The sequence below is a fragment of the Choloepus didactylus genome, chromosome Y (assembly GCF_015220235.1).
Source record: "Choloepus didactylus isolate mChoDid1 chromosome Y, mChoDid1.pri, whole genome shotgun sequence".
Lineage (NCBI taxonomy): Eukaryota > Metazoa > Chordata > Mammalia > Pilosa > Megalonychidae > Choloepus > Choloepus didactylus.
Window position 1 is genome coordinate 26,544,660 of NC_051335.1, and position 16,741 is coordinate 26,561,400.

A 16,741-nucleotide genomic window follows, 5' to 3' on the forward strand; every position below is an offset into this window, starting at 1 on the left:
TTGTTAGTCTCACAGTAACATGCTACCGTCACGCCTATCCATTTCCAAATGTTTTAAGTTCAACCTAGTTAAACATTCTCCACATATTAAGCAGCCGCTGCTCTCCATTCTTTAGTCTCATTCTATATCCTGGTATCCTATATCCTATATTTTATGTCTGTGAGTTTACATATTATAATTAGTTCATTTCAGTGAGATCATGCAATATTTGTCCTTTTGTGTCTGACTTATTTCACTTGACATAATGTCCTCAAGGTTCATCCATGTTGTGTGCTTCAGGACTTCATTACTTCTTACTGCTGAGTAATATTCCATTGTATGTGTATTTCACATTTTGTTTATCCATTGATCTGTTGGACACTTGGGTTATTTCCATCTTTTGGCAATTGTGAATAATGCTGCTATGACCATCAGCATGCAAATGTCTGTTTGTGTCCCTGCTTTCAGATCTTCTGGGTGTATTCTCTCTTAATATCTGCTATTTCCCCTTTGCTTGATCTCATCCAACTTTTTTTCCTTTACCAGGCCTTGGTTTTCAGTCTACAGCATGAGAGTTTTGTATAAATTTTTTAAAGACCCTTCCATCTTTGACTGTTTCAGAGTCTCAATGCAATGGAGGCTGGCCAAGCTGAGTGTGAGGAGGGTAATAGGTAATAAAAACAATCTTTTTCCTGTTTGTAACCCCTCACAAGATTGAAATGCCAAGGATGTTTTTGAAAAGCGTTTTAAAGAAGTCACCAGATCTTTCATGTGAGTGAACTTGTAGCAGAAGAAGGGGCTTTCTCAGCTTTAGGTAATACAGTGAAGAAAGGCTGACTTTGCCCTGACCTCTGTGAGAGAGGCCCTTTGAAATTTCATTTCCAAAGCACAAGTAAAAAGTTATTTCATTGCCATCTAACTTTCTGGACCATTAATTTCAAAGCCTTCAGGTTATTCTATACTTCCTTCTCAAAACAATTGGGGTAGGTTAGATGCTTACCCATTCAGTGTTTGCCTCTGCTAGTACCAGAAGAACTGAAATAGTTCACAAGTAAATTAGGTGGCATAGGTTGTGTGTCACAAGTAATGGCAGCACAACACTAATTGTATTCCCCTTAGGGAAGAGTCTTTTCTTTCAAACCAGGCTTGTTAAAGGTTTTTCTTTCTCAGACTATGGAGCTGCATAAATCATGGCAAGAGCCAGTCCATTGCAGAGGCTCATTGTTTCAGTGGCAGCCAAATTCATGGTACTTTGGATTGGTAATTTCAAAGCCAATTAGGATAGCATTTAGTTTTGGTTCTTCAAGTGTCAGTCCCCTATGGACTTTAGGGAGCACTGAAAGTGTTTGTAATTACACTAGGAAATATCTATAAAATGACCTTTCTTAAAGAATCTCTGCAAAGGCCACCTCTACCTTAAGTTAGTAGTGCCCCCATCCAGAAGCCAATTCATGAGGCCCAGACCACTCCTTAGCCTCTGCCATTCTTCATAGAAGTAATAAAAGTCTATTATTTTCCATGAGGTTGGTATTGAAAATGGCATAACATTCTGAGATAGCTCTGGAGCAATTAGGTCATCCTTACTGGCAGATATTAAGTAGATAAAGCCAGTTCAGGGAATCCAAATAATGGAAAAGATGGCTTTTCCCTTAGGAGAAGCACCAAGGGTGCTATATGCCTAGAGTAGTCACTGATACAAAGGGAATGTCTGCATTTCTTGCCCCCCCACCACCACAATCTATTTTAAAATGACATCATGTGTAAGGAAATAAAGGTTAGCATGTTGTTAAAATTAAAAAAAGTCCTCTGTAAGTCGATCTATATGGGCCGAAATGGGTGGAATAAATCAGGCTTTTGCTTTCTTTCCCTTGCTTCTCCCCTATGCCTGTTATCTGTCCTGCTTTTCTTTGTGACAGCAGTTCTGTTGCTTTCTCTCAGCAGTAATTGAAAAGTAGGATTTGTTCACATTTTACAGATAATAAAACTGAGAATCAGAGAGGTTGAGTTATCAACGTAATACAGGGAGTCAGTGGTGGAGCTGTGTGTGTCACATTCCAAAGATCTTAACTTCAGTGTACTTGCACTAGAATGTGGCAAGCACATTTTAAGGTGTTGAAACTGCCTCGTTCTGGGGTCCTTGTCACTGTTTTTTATCCACGACATTGTGGCATATATAAAAGGTTCATTCTTTTTTTAGAAAAATTTCTGGTCTCAGATTTATTTTTTATTTCAATTTCAAAGCCATTTTTTAAGCCACTGTCTTAAACGCAGTCTCTCAGTTTCTCCAGCTAAATACTCTCTATGTGGTGTTGGAGTCCCTGCCCAGCCAGTGGAACCCTGGAAGTGTTCTTGGCATGTTTTCTGTCCTTTCTCTAGTGTTTTTCATGTAGGACAATTTTGTTCTTTTTCTCCTACTCCACCATCTTCCTGGAAGTCCTCAAAACGCTCATTCTTGAGAGAAGATACAGATGCCAGAGAAGAGGCCACAGGTGATGAGATAATGTAGGTCCTTCTAACTTCTAGGGATGACTATGACTATGTTGAATGGTCCATCACTTATTTCCCTTCCACCAAGTCATTCACCATTTATTTGTCAGTCTCTTCTCATCTTTATCACCTCCCTCCCCTCCATGGTGCTCATGTTGGACAATTTTCTATGAGGTTATACTTTCTTCCATACCTAACATAAAGGAATGAAGAGTAGGAGTCACAGGTGAAAAATCCAGTTATCTCACAGAATGTTAATTCAGGGGCAGTTGCATTTCAGGGTCTGAAGCAGCCTACTCTGCAGATCACAAAGTCTCATTTGTAATCCCACACAAACATTGCTTTCAGGTAGCAGCCAATACTGATAAAATTACTTTCATAGCAAGTAGAAAATAGCAAGAATATCTTAATTTATACTTCCACAGATTTTATTGCTGGCAAGGTTTAGATGTCCAGATTGTTAGTAGAACAGAGGTTAGCAAACTGGGACCCATGCACTGGCTGCTTGTTTTTGTAAATAAAGTTTTGTTGGAACACAGTCATGCTCATTCATGATGATTCGTATATTGTCTTTGGCTGCTTTTGTGCTACCATGGCAGAGTTGAGTGGTTGTGACAATAATGTATATATGGCATACAGAACCTACAGTATTTACAGTCTGACTCTTCCAATCAAATTTACAACTCCTGGCATAAGTTAAATGTATATGAGTACAAATTTCCCTTCCCCTATTTTCTTTTCTGTGGGATTTGGCATCTGTACCTTATCATAGAATGTATGAAATCTCATAGTAATCAGTTTGGATCTTTAAGTTTCTCCCCTCTCTAATTAAGCTCACCAAGAAAGCAAATTCCCAAATTGGGCTATATTTACGGGTAGAACTATGTTTTGTGTGCCTTGTTGTAGTTATCATTTATTCTGTATTATGTGTCCTGTTGTAGTTATCATTTATCCTATATGATTTCCATACTTTTTTCCTTTCCAGTGATACTAATTTAGAATTCACCCATTCATGAGTATCCAAAACATTACCATTCATGTCTCCTAATTATGGTTTTAACCTAATTTTGATACTTCTCCCCCCTCTGTTTTTTTTCTGCATCCTTCTGTGGGTGTTTTTACTTTTCTGTAGAAAAGACCACCTTGGAAGGTTAATTTTTCCTTAGTTCTCTGTTTGGGAAATATTTTCCTGACCATTTTTTTCTTAAACATTTTATTTTAAAATAATTTCAAACTTACAGGACAGTTGTAAAAATAGTACAAAACCCATATAGAGAACTCCAACATCTCCCCTTAATACACAGATCCAGCAATTTTAACATTTTGCCACATTTACCATGTCATTCCATCCGTTCACCTATCCGTGCTTGTTTGAATCTGTTATGTACCCCACAAAAGCCATGTTCTTTTAAGCCGATCTTCTGGGTGCAGACTTACCATGGGTGGGATCTTTTGATTAGGTTGTTTCCATGGACATGACCCTGCCCATTGAAGGTGGGTCTTAATCATCTTTACTGGCATCCTCTATGAGAGGATAAAAGGCACAGACATTTTGAAGAGAGCTCAGAGACAGAAAATGCCCAGAGACATTTTGAAGAAAGCTGTTTTGAAACCAGAATCAAGAAGGTTTAGCAGATGTCACCATGTGCCTTCCCATGTGACAGGATCTCTGGATACCATTGGCCTTTCCTCAGAGAAGGTATCTACCTCTTGATGCCTTAATTTGGATATTTTCCGGCCTTAAATTTACAATCTAATAAATCCCCATTGTAAAAGCCAATCCATTTCTGGTATTTTGCATTTGGCAGCTTGAGCAAACCAGGACACCATCCATACATCCTCACATCCATGCATCCATTCTTCCATCCATCCATCTATTCTTTAAACATTTGAGAATAGGTTGTATACATCATATTTCTTGAACACAATATTTCCATGTACATTTCGTAAGAACTAGGATAGACACGTAACTACTTTAAGTACAGTCTCAAGTTCAAGAAATATATTAATATAAACCTTATAGTCTATATGCCAATCTTTTCATATGCTCCAATGTCCTTTTTTTTTTTTTTTTCCTGTTTCTCTTGTTTATTTTTCTTTTTTTTTTTTTAATTCAGTTTTATTGAAATATATTCACAAACCATACAGTCATCCGTGGTATACAATCAACTGTTCACAGTATGATCATATAGTTATGCATTCATCACCACAATCTATTTCTGAACATTTTCCTTACGTCAGAAAGAATCAGAATAAGAATAAAAAATAAACGTGAAAAGAGAATACCCAAACCATCCCCCCATCCCACCCTATTTGTCATTTAGTTTTTACTCCCATTTTTCTACTGATTTTTTTTCAATTTTTTAACTTTGTTTATCAAAAAATTAAAAACAAACAGGCAAACAACAACCAAAAAAACCCCACAACATTTCAAACAAAGCAATGGATTAAGGAAAACAAATAACCTAAAATAACTACTTTGCTTCCAATATGTTCCTACCATACCCCAAGAAAACTAATAAACCATGTCCAAACAGAGGAGTAAGAAAAACAAATAATCTAAAATAACTACATTGCTTCCAACATGTTCCTACCATACCCCAAGAAAATTAACAACCCCTAAGAAAACAAAGGAATATGAGAAAAAAAAACCTAAAATAACTCTATTGCTTCAAACATGATCTTACTATATCCAAGAAAGTTTACAAACCATAATCATTCCTGAGCATTCCCATAACATTGAGATTACCCTCCATAGTTTATCTGTTCTTATTAGATTATCATTCCCCCTGCACTAATTGGTATCTCTAGGTCCCCTACATTCTACAGTATAAAACATTGTACATTTTTCACAGAATTCACATTAGTGGTAACATACAATATCTCTCTTTTTGTGCCTGGCTTATTTTGCTCAGCATTATGTCTTTTTTTTTTTTTTTTTTTTTTTAAATCTTCATTTTATTGAGATATATTCATACACCACGCAGTCATACAAAACAAATCGTACTTTCGATTGTTCACAGTACCATTACATAGTTGTACATTCATCACCCAAATCAATCCCTGACACCTTCATTAGCACACACACAAAAATAATAAGAATAATAATTAGAGTGAAAAAGAGCAATTGAAGTAAAAAAGAACACTGGGTACCTTTGTCTGTTTGTTTCCTTCCCCTATTTTTCTACTCATCCATCCATAAACTAGACAAAGTGGAGTGTGGTCCTTATGGCTTTCCCAATCCCCTTGTCACCCCTCATAGGCTAAATTTTTATACAACTGTCTTCGAGATTCATGGGTTCTGGGTTGTAGTTTGATAGTTTCAGGTATCCACTACCAGCTACTCCAATTCTTTAGAACCTGAAAAGAGTTGTCTAAAGTGTGCGTAAGAGTGCCCACCAGAGTGACCTCTCAGCTCCTTTTGGATTCTCTCTGCCACTGAAGCTTATTTCATTTCCTTTCACATCCCCCTTTTGGTCAAGAAGATGTTCTCCGTCCCACGATGCCGGGTCTACATTCCTCCCCGGGAGTCATATTCCACGTTGCCAGGGAGATTCACTCCCCTGGGTGTCTGATCCCATGTAGGGGGGAGGGCAGTGATTTCACCTTTCAAGTTGGCTTAGCTAGAGAGACAGGGCCACATCTGAGCAACAAAGAGGCATTCGGGAGGAGGCTCTTAGGCACAACCATAGGGAGGCCTAGCCTCTCCTTTGCAGCAACCGTCTTCCCAAGGGTAAAACCTGTGGTAGAGGGCTCAGCCCATCAAACCACCAGTCCCCTATGTCTGTGGTCATGTTAGCAACCATGGAGGTGGGGTAGGCAAATACCCCTGCATTCTCCACAGGCTCCTCAAGGGGGCACTGCATCTTTTTTTTTTTTCCTTGTTTTTTTTTTTTTTTTTTTTAACTTTCCCTTCTTTTTTAAATCAACTGTATGAAAAAAAATTTAAAAAGAAAACAAACATACAATAAAAGAACATTTCAAACAGACCGTAACAAGGGAGTAAGGAAAAGACAACTAACCTAAAATAACTGCTTAACTTCCAACATGTTCCTACTTTACCCCAAGAAAGTTACCTAATATAGCAACATTTCTGTGAACTTGCTCCTACTATATCCATCAGAAATTAACAGACCATAGTCATTCCTGGGCATCCCCAGAACGTTAAATAGCTTATCTGTTCTTCTTGGATTATTGTTCCCCCTTCCTTAATTGCTCTCTACTGCTAGTTCCCCTACATTCTACATTATAAGCCATTTGTTTTACATTTTTCAAAGTTCTCATTAGTGGTAGCATATAATATTTCTCTTTTTGTGTCTGGCTTATTTCGCTCAGCATTATGTCTTCAAGGTTCATCCATGTTGTCATATGTTTCACGAGATCGTTCCTTCTTACTGCCGCATAGTATTCCATCGTGTGTATATACCACATTTTATTTATCCACTCATCTGTTGAAGGACATTTGGGTTGTTTCCATCTTTTGGCAATTGTGAATAATGCTGCTATGAACATTGGCGTGCAGATATCTGTTCGTGTCACTGCTTTCCGATCTTCCGGGTATATCCCGAGAAGTGCAATCGCTGGATCGAATGGTAACTCTGTATCTAGTTTTCTAAGGAACTGCCAGACTGACTTCCAGAGTGGCTGAACCATTATACAGTCCCACCAACAGTGAATAAGAGTTCCAATTTCTCCACATCCCCTCCAGCATTTGTAGTTTCCTGTTTGTTTAATGGCAGCCATTCTAACCGGTGTTAGATGGTATCTCATTGTGGTCTTAATTTGCATCTCTCTAATAGCTAGTGAAGCTGAACATTTTTTCATGTGTTTCTTGGCCATTTGTATTTCCTCTTCAGAGAACTGTCTTTTCATATCTTTTGCCCATTTTATAATTGGGCTGACTGTACTATTGTCATTGAGTTGTAGGATTTCTTTATATATGCAAGATATCAGTCTTTTGTCAGATACATGGTTTCCAAAAATTTTTTCCCATTGAGTTGGCTGCCTCTTTACCTTTTTGAGAAATTCCTTTGAGGTGCAGAAACTTCTAAGCTTGAGGAGTTCCCATTTATCTATTTTCTCTTTTGTTGCTTGTGCTTTGGGTGTAAAGTCTAGGAAGTGGCCGCCTACTACAAGGTCTTGAAGATGTTTTCCTACATTATCTTCTAGGAGTTTTATGGTACTTTCTTTTATATTGAGATCTTTGGTCCATTTTGAGTTAATTTTTGTGTAGGGGGTGAGGTAGGGGTCCTCTTTCATTCTTTTGGATATGGATATCCAACTCTCCCAGCCCCATTTGTTGAAAAGACCATTATGACTCAGTTCAGTGACTTTGGGGGCCTTATCAAAGATCAGTCGGCCATAGATCTGAGGGTCTATCTCTGAATTCTCAATTCGATTCCATTGATCTATATGTCTATCTTTGTGCCAGTACCATGCTGTTTTGGCAACTGTGGCTTTATAATAAGCTTCAAAGTCAGGGAGTGTAAGTCCTCCCACTTCGTTTTTCTTTTTTAGAGTGTCTTTAGCAATTCGAGGCATCTTCCCTTTCCAAATAAATTTGATAACTAGCTTTCCAAATCTGCAAAGTAGGTTGTTGGAATTTTGATTGGGATTGCATTGAATCTGTAGATGAGTTTGGGTAGAATTGACATCTTAATGACATTTGGTCTTCCTATCCATGAACATGGAATATTTTTCCATCTTTTAAGGTCCCCTTCTATTTCTTTTAGTAGAGTTATGTAGTTTTCTTTGTATAGGTCTTTTACATCTTTGGTTAAGTTTATTCCTAGGTACTTGATTTTTTTAGTTGCTATTGAAAATGGTATCTTTTTCTTGAGTGTCTCTTCAGTTTGTTCATTTCTAGCATATAGAAACATTACTGACTTATGTGCATTAACCTTGTATCCCGCTACTTTGCTAAATTTGTTTATTAGCTCTAGTAGCTGTATCGTCGATTTCTCAGGGTTTTCTAGATATAAGATCATATCATCTGCAAACAATGACAGTTTTACTTCTTCTTTTCCAATTTGGATGCCTTTTATTTCTTTGTCTTGCCGGATTGCCCTGGCTAGCACTTCCAGCACAATGTTGAATAACAGTGGTGACAGCGGGCATCCTTGTCTTGTTCCTGATCTTAGAGGGAAGGCTTTCAGTCTCTCACCATTGAGTACTATGCTGGCTTTGGGTTTTTCATATATGCTCTTTATCATGTTGAGGAAGTTTCCTTCAATTCCTGCCTTTTGAAGTGTTTTTATCAAAAAGGGATGTTGGATTTTGTCAAATGCTTTTTCAGCATCTATTGAGATGAACAATTGATTTTTCCCTTTTGACTTGTTCATGTGTTGTAATACACTGATTGATTTTCTTATGTTGAACCATCCTTGCATGCCTGGAATAAACCCCACTTGGTCATGGTGTATGATTTTTTTAATGTGTCTTTGGATTCGATTTGCAAGTATTTTGTTGAGGATTTTTGCATCTATATTCATTAGGGAGATTGGCCGGTAGTTTTCCTTTTTTGTAGCATCTTTGCCTGGTTTTGGTATTAGATTGATGTTAGCTTCATAAAATGAGTTAGGTAGTGTTCCATTTTTTTCAATGTTTTGAAAGAGTTTGAGTAAGATTGGTGTCAGTTCTTTCTGGAAAGTTTGGTAGAATTCCCCTGTGAAGCCATCTGGCCCTGGGCATTTATTTGTGGGAAGATTTTTTGATGACTGATTGGATCTCTTTGCTTGTGATGAGTTGGTTGAGGTCTTCTGTTTCTTCTCTGGTCAGTCTAGGTTGTTCATATGTTTCCAGGAAATTGTCCATTTCTTCTACATTATCCAGTTTGTTGCCATACAGTTGTTCATAGTATCCTCTTATAAGTTTTTTAATTTCTTCGGGATCTGCAGTTATGTCACCTTCTTCATTCATTATTTTGTTTATATGGGTCTTCTCTCTTTTTGATTTTGTCAGTCTAGCTAGGGGCTTTCAATCTTGTTGATCTTCTCAAAGAACCAACTTTTGGTGATATTTATCCTCTGTATTGTTTTTTTGTTCTCTATGTCATTTATTTCTGCTTTAATCCTTGTTATTTCTTTTCTTGTACTTGGTTTAGGATTGGTTTGCTGTTCATTTTCTAGCTTCTTCAGTTGATCCATTAGTTCTTTGATTTTGGCTGTTTTTTCCTTTTTAATATATGCGTGTAGTGCTATAAAGTTCCCCCTTAGCACTGCTTTTGCTGCATCCCATAGGTTTTGGTATGTTGTGTTCTCATTTTCATTCGTCTCTATATATTTAGCAATTTCTCTTGCTATTTCTTCTTTAACCCACTGATTGTTTAGGAGTGTGTTGTTTAACCTCCAGGTATTTGTGAATTTTCTAAGTCTCTGATGGTTATTGACTTCTAATTGTATTCCATTGTGGTCAGAGAATGTGCTTTGAATAATTTCAATCTTTTTAAATTTATTGAGGCTTGTTTTATGTCCCAGCATATGATCTATTCTGGAGAAAGTTCCATGAGCACTAGAAAAGTATGTGTATCCTGGTGATTTGGGATGTAATGTCCTGTATATGTCTGTTAAATCTAATTCATTTATCAGATTGTTTAGGTTTTCAATTTCCTTATTGGTCTTCTGTCTGGTTGATCTATCTATAGGAGAGAGTGATGTGTTGAAGTCTCCCACAATTATTGTGGAAACATCAGTTGCTTCCTTTAGTTTTGCCAGTGTTTCTCTCATGTATTTTGTGGCACCTTGGTTGGGTGCATAGACATTTACGATTGTTATTTCTTCTTGCTGAATTGCACCTTTTATTAGTACGTAGTGGCCTTCTTTGTCTCTCAAAACATCCCTGCATTTGAAGTCTATTTTATCTGAGATTAATATTGCTACACCTGCTTTCTTTTGGCTGTAGCTTGCATGAAACATTTTTTTCCATCCTTTCACTTTCAGTTTGTTTGTGTCCCTGTGTCTAAGATGAGTCTCTTGTATGCAACGTATTGATGGTTCATTTTTTTTGATCCATTCTGTGAATCTATGTCTTTTAATTGGGGAGTTTAATCCATTTGCATTCAACGTTATAACCGTGAAGGGATTTCTTGAATCAGCCATCTTATCCTTTGTTTTATGTTTGTCATATTTTTCCCGTCTATTAATATCCTTTATTGTACCCATACCGAATCTCTTTAGTACTGAACCTTTCTCCAAGTCTCTCTGTCCTGTCTTTGTTTCTCTGTCTGTAGGGCTCCCTTGAGTATCTCCAGTAGGGCAGGTCTCTTGTTAGCAAATACTCTCAGCATTTGTTTGTCTGTGAAAAATTTAAGCTCTCCCTCAAATTTGAAGGAGAGCTTTGCTGGATAAAGTATTCTTGGCTGGAAATTTTTCTCACTCAGAATTTTAAATATATCGTGCCACCGCCTTCTGGCCTCCATGGTGGCTGCTGAGTAGTCACTACTTAGTCTTATGCTGTTTCCTTTGTATGTGGTGAATTGCTTTTTTCTTGCAGCTTTCGGAACTTGTTCCTTCTCTTCTGTGTTTGATAGTGTGGTCAGTATATGTCTCGGAGTGGGTTTATTTGGATTTATTCTATTTGGAGTTCGCTGAGCATTTATGATTTGTGTATTTATGTTGTTTAGAAGATTTGGGAAGTTTTCCCCAACAATTTCTTTGAATACTCTTCCTAGACCTTTACCCTTTTCTTCCCCTTCTGGGACATCAATGAGTCTTTTATTTGGTCGTTTCATATTATCTATTATATCCCTGAGGTCCATTTCGATTTTTTCAATTTTTTTCCCCATTCTTTCTTTTATGCTTTCATTTTCCATTCTGTCATCTTCGAGGTCACTGATTCGTTGTTCAGCTTCCTCTAGTCTTGTACTATGAGTGTCCAGAATCTTTTTAATTTGGTCAACAGTTTCTTTAATTTCCATAAGATCATCCATTTTTTTATTTAGTCTTGCAATGTCTTCTTTATGCTCTTCTAGGGTCTTCTTGATTTCCTTTATCTCCCGTACTATGGTCTCATTGTTCATCTTTAGTTCTTTGAGTAGCTGCTCTAAGTGCTGTGTCTCTTCTGGTCTTTTGATTTGGGTGCTTGGGCTTGGGTTATCCATATCGTCTGGTTTTTTCATTTGCTTTATAATTTTCTGTTGTTTTTGGCCTCGTGGCATTTGCTGAACTTTAGGGTTCTTTTAGGATTTGTAGACCAATTGAAGTCCTTATCTCTAATTTATCAGATCTACAGCTTCGTGGAGTACACTTTCTCTAACTAACCAGCAGGTGGCGTCCATGAGCCACCTGTTCTCCACAAGCCAGTTCTCCCCTGCTTAGCCTCTTTGGTGAGTGGGGGAGTGAGTCTTGTGGGGTCCAATTGGTGTACCAAGCTTGTGTGTGTAGTTGGTGTTGCCTGCCCTGTATATGGGGCATGTTTCTGGGCAGTCAGGGAGGGGGGGGTGGCTCTATCAATCAAATCTCCCTGGTGATCCTAGAGTTTTAAAGCTGCTGCAATAGTCTAATCCTTCAGTTCAGTCCTGCCACAGTTTGTCTCTGCCACTGACCCACAAGACCTTGTTATTGGCGTATGGCTCCTGAGACTTGCAAGTGGGCCCTCTTCCAGGCCGTGCACCCCGGGTCCTCTGTTGAGGGATGACTGTGCTATGTCACAGGTGAGTGGCGTCCCCCCAGGGCGGTTCTGGGCTGCTGGGCTGTGTAGGAGGCTCCCAGTCTGCTGAAATGATGGCTGAATGGGGCTTTGTTAATTCACACTGCTCTACCTTCGCAACTCTGGGACAATCAGCTGAGGTTGCAGGGAAGGCTAATTTCCACGCCCAGTTTTGTGGTGTGTGCCTGTTATTTAAAGCCTTCCGTCACACTGGGTTGTCTGGGGCAGCTCTGGGCTATGGGGCTGGCGATGGGCAGGAGTGTTTCCTGTCCACCAGGATGATGGCTGTGAGTGGACACCCCCCTTTTCTTGGGAAGTTGTGGTGTTTAGTGAATTTTCTCAGCCACTGGATTATTGCGTTTTGTCTCAGAGCTCTCCTAGTTCTGCTCTTGACTTGACCTGCCCAAATAGCAAGTCTTTGAAGCTTTCTGTATTGGGCTTCTTAGAGTAATTGTTTTAGAAAAAGAAAAAAATATTAAAAAAAAAAAAAAGAAAAAAAAAACCGGGCCCTCCTCAGAAATCTAATGGGTTATTGAAATGGTAAGAGGCAAAGCAACCAGGGCCATTAAGGAAAGGTCCACAGGGCAGAGAGATCAGCTTTTCTTCAGGATTTGCATATGCGCCTCAGGGCCCTTCCCCTTTCTATGTTCACCAGAACTCCAAAAATCCTTCTGTTTTATTTTGGAGTTTTTCGTGTTGTTTTTTTTCTGTGCCTGTCTCTTCTCTGCTGGGCTGGCTGCCTTCAGATTCTCTGGTGTCTGGTCTCAGTCTATCTGTGTTTGGAGTTTGGATCAGTATAATGAGTTTCCGATAAGGGCTGCCACTGCAGTTCTCCCTTCTCCTTCCCGGAGCTGACAGCCCCTCCTTCCCCGGGACTGAGCCTGGCAGGGAGGGGCGCGGGTCCCCTGGCCGCAAAAACTTACAGATTTCGCTGATCTCAGCAGTTCCACGTTTTCATGAGTGTTGTATGAAGTATGCCCAGAGTCAGATTGCTCTGTGGTGTCCAATCCACGCAGTTCCTGGCTTTCTACCTACTTTCCTGGAGGAGTAACTATAACATACAGCTCACCAGACTGCCATCTTGCCCCGCCCTCTCCAATGTCCTTTTGAGATTTTTGTCCGTAATTACAGTCCGGGATTATGTATTGCATCTAATTGTCCTTGTCTCTGTAGTTCTTTTTTGTTGTTGTTGTTATTGTGGAAACATATACAACATAATCTTTTCCATTTCAGCCACTCCAGGCATACCATTCAGTGGGATTAAACACATTCACAGTGTTGCAGTAACCTCACCTCCATCCATTACCAGAACTTTCTCATCACCTCAAATCCTACACCCATTAAGCATTTACTCCCCATTCCCAAATCCCCCATAACTATGATATGTTGTACTCTACTTTCTATGCATGTGCATATTCTAGATTTTGCTTGTAAGTGGAATTGTAGAATGTCTGTCCCTTTATGTCTGGTTTACTTCACTCTATGTGTCTTCAAGGTTGAGTTCATGTCATTGTATGTATCAGAATGTCATTCGTTTTTTTTTTTTTTTTTTAATCATCATTTTATTGAGATATATTCACATACCACGCAGTCATACAAAACAAATTGTACTTTCGATTGTTTACAGTACCATTACATAGTTGTACATTCATCACCTAAATCAATCCCTGACACCTTCATTAGCACACACACAAAAATAACAAGAATAATAATTAGAGTGAAAAAGAGCAATTGAAGTAAAAAAGAACACTAGGTACCTTTGTCTGTTTGTTTGCTTCCCCTACTTTTCTACACATCGATCCATAAACTAGACAAAGTGGAGTTTGGTCCTTATGGCATTCCCAATCCCACTGTCACCCCTCATAAGCTACATTTTTATACAACTGTCTTCGAGATTCATGGGTTCTGGGTTGTAGTTTAACAGTTTCAGGCATCCACCACCAGCTACCCCAATTCTTTAGAACCTAAAAAAGGTTGTCTAAAGTGTGCGTAAGAGTGCCCACCAGAGTGATCTCTCGGCTCGTTTTGGAATCTCTCTGCCACTGAAGCTTATTTCATTTCCTTTCACATCCCCCTTTTGGTCAAGAAGATGTTCTCCATCCCACGATGCCGGGTCTACATTCCTCCCCGGGAGTCATATTCCACGTTGCCAGGGAGATTCACTTCCCTGGGTGTCTGATCCCACGTAGGGGGGAGGGCAGTGATTTCACCTTTCAAGTTGGCTTAGCCAGAGAGAGAGGGCCACATCTGAGCAACAAAGAGGCATTCAGGAGGAGACTCTTAGGCACAAATACAGGGAGGCCTAGCCTCTCCTTTGCAGCAACCGTCTTCCCAAGGGTGAAACTTATGGTAGAGGGCTCAACCCATCAAACCACCAGTCCCCTATGTCTGTGGTCATGTTAGCAACCATGGAGGTGGGGTAGGCGAATACCCCTGCATTCTCCACAGGCTCCTCAAGGGGGCACTACATCGTTTTTTTTTTTTTTTTTTTTTTTTTTTTTCCTTGTTTGTCTTTTTTCTTATTTTTTTTTTAACTTTCCCTTCTTTTTTCAAATTAACTGTATGAAAAAAAAAAGTTAAAAAGAAAACAAACATACAATAAAAGAACATTTCAAAGAGACCATAGCAAGGGAGTAAGAAAAAGACAACTAACCTAAGATAACTGCTTAACTTCCAACATGTTCCTACTTTACCCCAAGAAAGTTACATACTATAGCAACATTTCAGTGAACTTGTTCCTACTACATCCATCAGAAATTAACAGACCATAGTCATTTCTGGGCATCCCCAGAACGTTAAATAGCTTATCTGTTCTTCTTGGATTATTGTTCCCCCTTCCTTAATTGCTCTCTACTGCTAGATCCCCTACATTCTACATTATAAACCATTTGTTTTACATTTTTCAAAGTTCACATTAGTGGTAGCATATAATATTTCTCTTTTTGTGCCTGGCTTATTTCGCTCAGCATTATGTCTTCAAGGTTCATCCATGTTGTCATATGTTTCACCAGATCGTTCCTTCTTACTGCCGCGTAGTATTCCATCGTGTGTATATACCACATTTTATTTATCCACTCATCTGTTGATGGACATTTGGGTTGTTTCCATCTCTTGGCAATTGTGAATAATGCTGCTATGAACATTGGCGTGCAGATATCTGTTCGTGTCACTGCTTTCCGATCTTCCGGGTATATACCGAGAAGTGCAATCGCTGGATCGAATGGTAGCTCTATCTCTAGTTTTCTAAGGAACTGCCAGACTGACTTCCAGAGTGGCTGAACCATTATACAGTCCCACCAACAATGAATAAGAGTTCCAATTTCTCCACATCCCCTCCAGCATTTGTAGTTTCCTGTTTGTTTAATGGCAGCCATTCTAACCGGTGTTAGATGGTATCTCATTGTGGTCTTAATTTGCATCTCTCTAATAGCTAGTGAAGCTGAACATTTTTTCATGTGTTTCTTGGCCATTTGTATTTCCTCTTCAGAGAACTGTCTTTTCATATCTTTTGCCCATTTTATAATTGGGCTGTCTGTACTATTGTCCTTGAGTTGTAGGATTTCTTTGTATATGCAAGATATCAGTCTTTTGTCAGATACATGGTTTCCAAAAATTTTTTCCCATTGAGTTGGCTGCCTCTTTACCTTTTTGAGAAATTCCTTTGAGGTGCAGAAACTTCTAAGCTTGAGGAGTTCCCATTTATCTATTTTCTCTTTTGTTGCTTGTGCTTTGGGTGTAAAGTCTAGGAAGTGGCCTCCTAATACAAGGTCTTGAAGATGTTTTCCTACATTATCTTCTAGGAGTTTAATGGTACTTTCTTTTATATTGAGATCTTTGGTCCATTTTGAGTTAATTTTTGTGTAGGGGGTGAGGTAGGGGTCCTCTTTCATTCTTTTGGATATGGATATCCAACTCTCCCAGCCCCATTTTTTGAAAAGACCATTATGGCTCAGTTCGGTGACTTTGGGGGCCTTATCAAAGATCAGTCGGCCATAGATCTGAGGGTCTATCTCTGAATTCTCAATTCGATTCCATTGATCTATATGTCTATCTTTGTGCCAGTACCATGCTGTTTTGGCAACTGTGGCTTTATAATAAGCTTCAAAGTCAGGGAGTGTAAGTCCTCCCACTTCGTTTTTCTTTTTTAAAGTGTCTTTAGCAATTCGAGGCATCTTCCCTTTCCAAATAAATTTGATAACTAGCTTTTCCAAGTCTGCAAAGTAGGTTGTTGGAATTTTGATTGGGATTGCATTGAATCTGTAGATGAGTTTGGGTAGAATTGACATCTTAATGACATTTAGCCTTCCTATCCATGAACATGGAATATTTTTCCATCTTTAAGGTCCCCTTCTATTTCTTTTAGTAGAGTTATGTAGTTTTCTTTGTATAGGTCTTTTACATCTTTGGTTAAGTTTATTCCTAGGTACTTGATTTTTTTAGTTGCTATTGAAAATGGTATCTTTTCTTGAGTGTCTCTTCAGTTTGTTCATTTCTAGCATATAGAAACATTACTGACTTATGTGCATTAATCTTGTATCCCGCTACTTTGCTAAATTTGTTTATTAGCTCTAGTAGGTGTATCGTTGATTTCTCAGGGTTTTCTAGATATAAGATCATATCATCTGCAAAC

General features: G+C 38.7%; 1 long non-coding RNA gene across 4 annotated transcripts in view; it reads left to right on the forward strand.

The window, feature by feature from the left end:
- Positions 1–16,741, forward strand: part of LOC119524301 — a 101,242-nt gene that overhangs the window by 11,705 nt on the left and 72,796 nt on the right. For 3 of the 4 annotated variants that reach the window (XR_005214772.1, XR_005214775.1, XR_005214773.1), the window contains one exon: positions 601–2,481. The exons of the other annotated variant lie outside the window; for it this stretch is intronic. This is a non-coding gene — a long non-coding RNA (uncharacterized LOC119524301). The remainder of the gene's footprint in view (positions 1–600; positions 2,482–16,741) is intronic. 4 annotated transcript variants of the gene reach the window in all.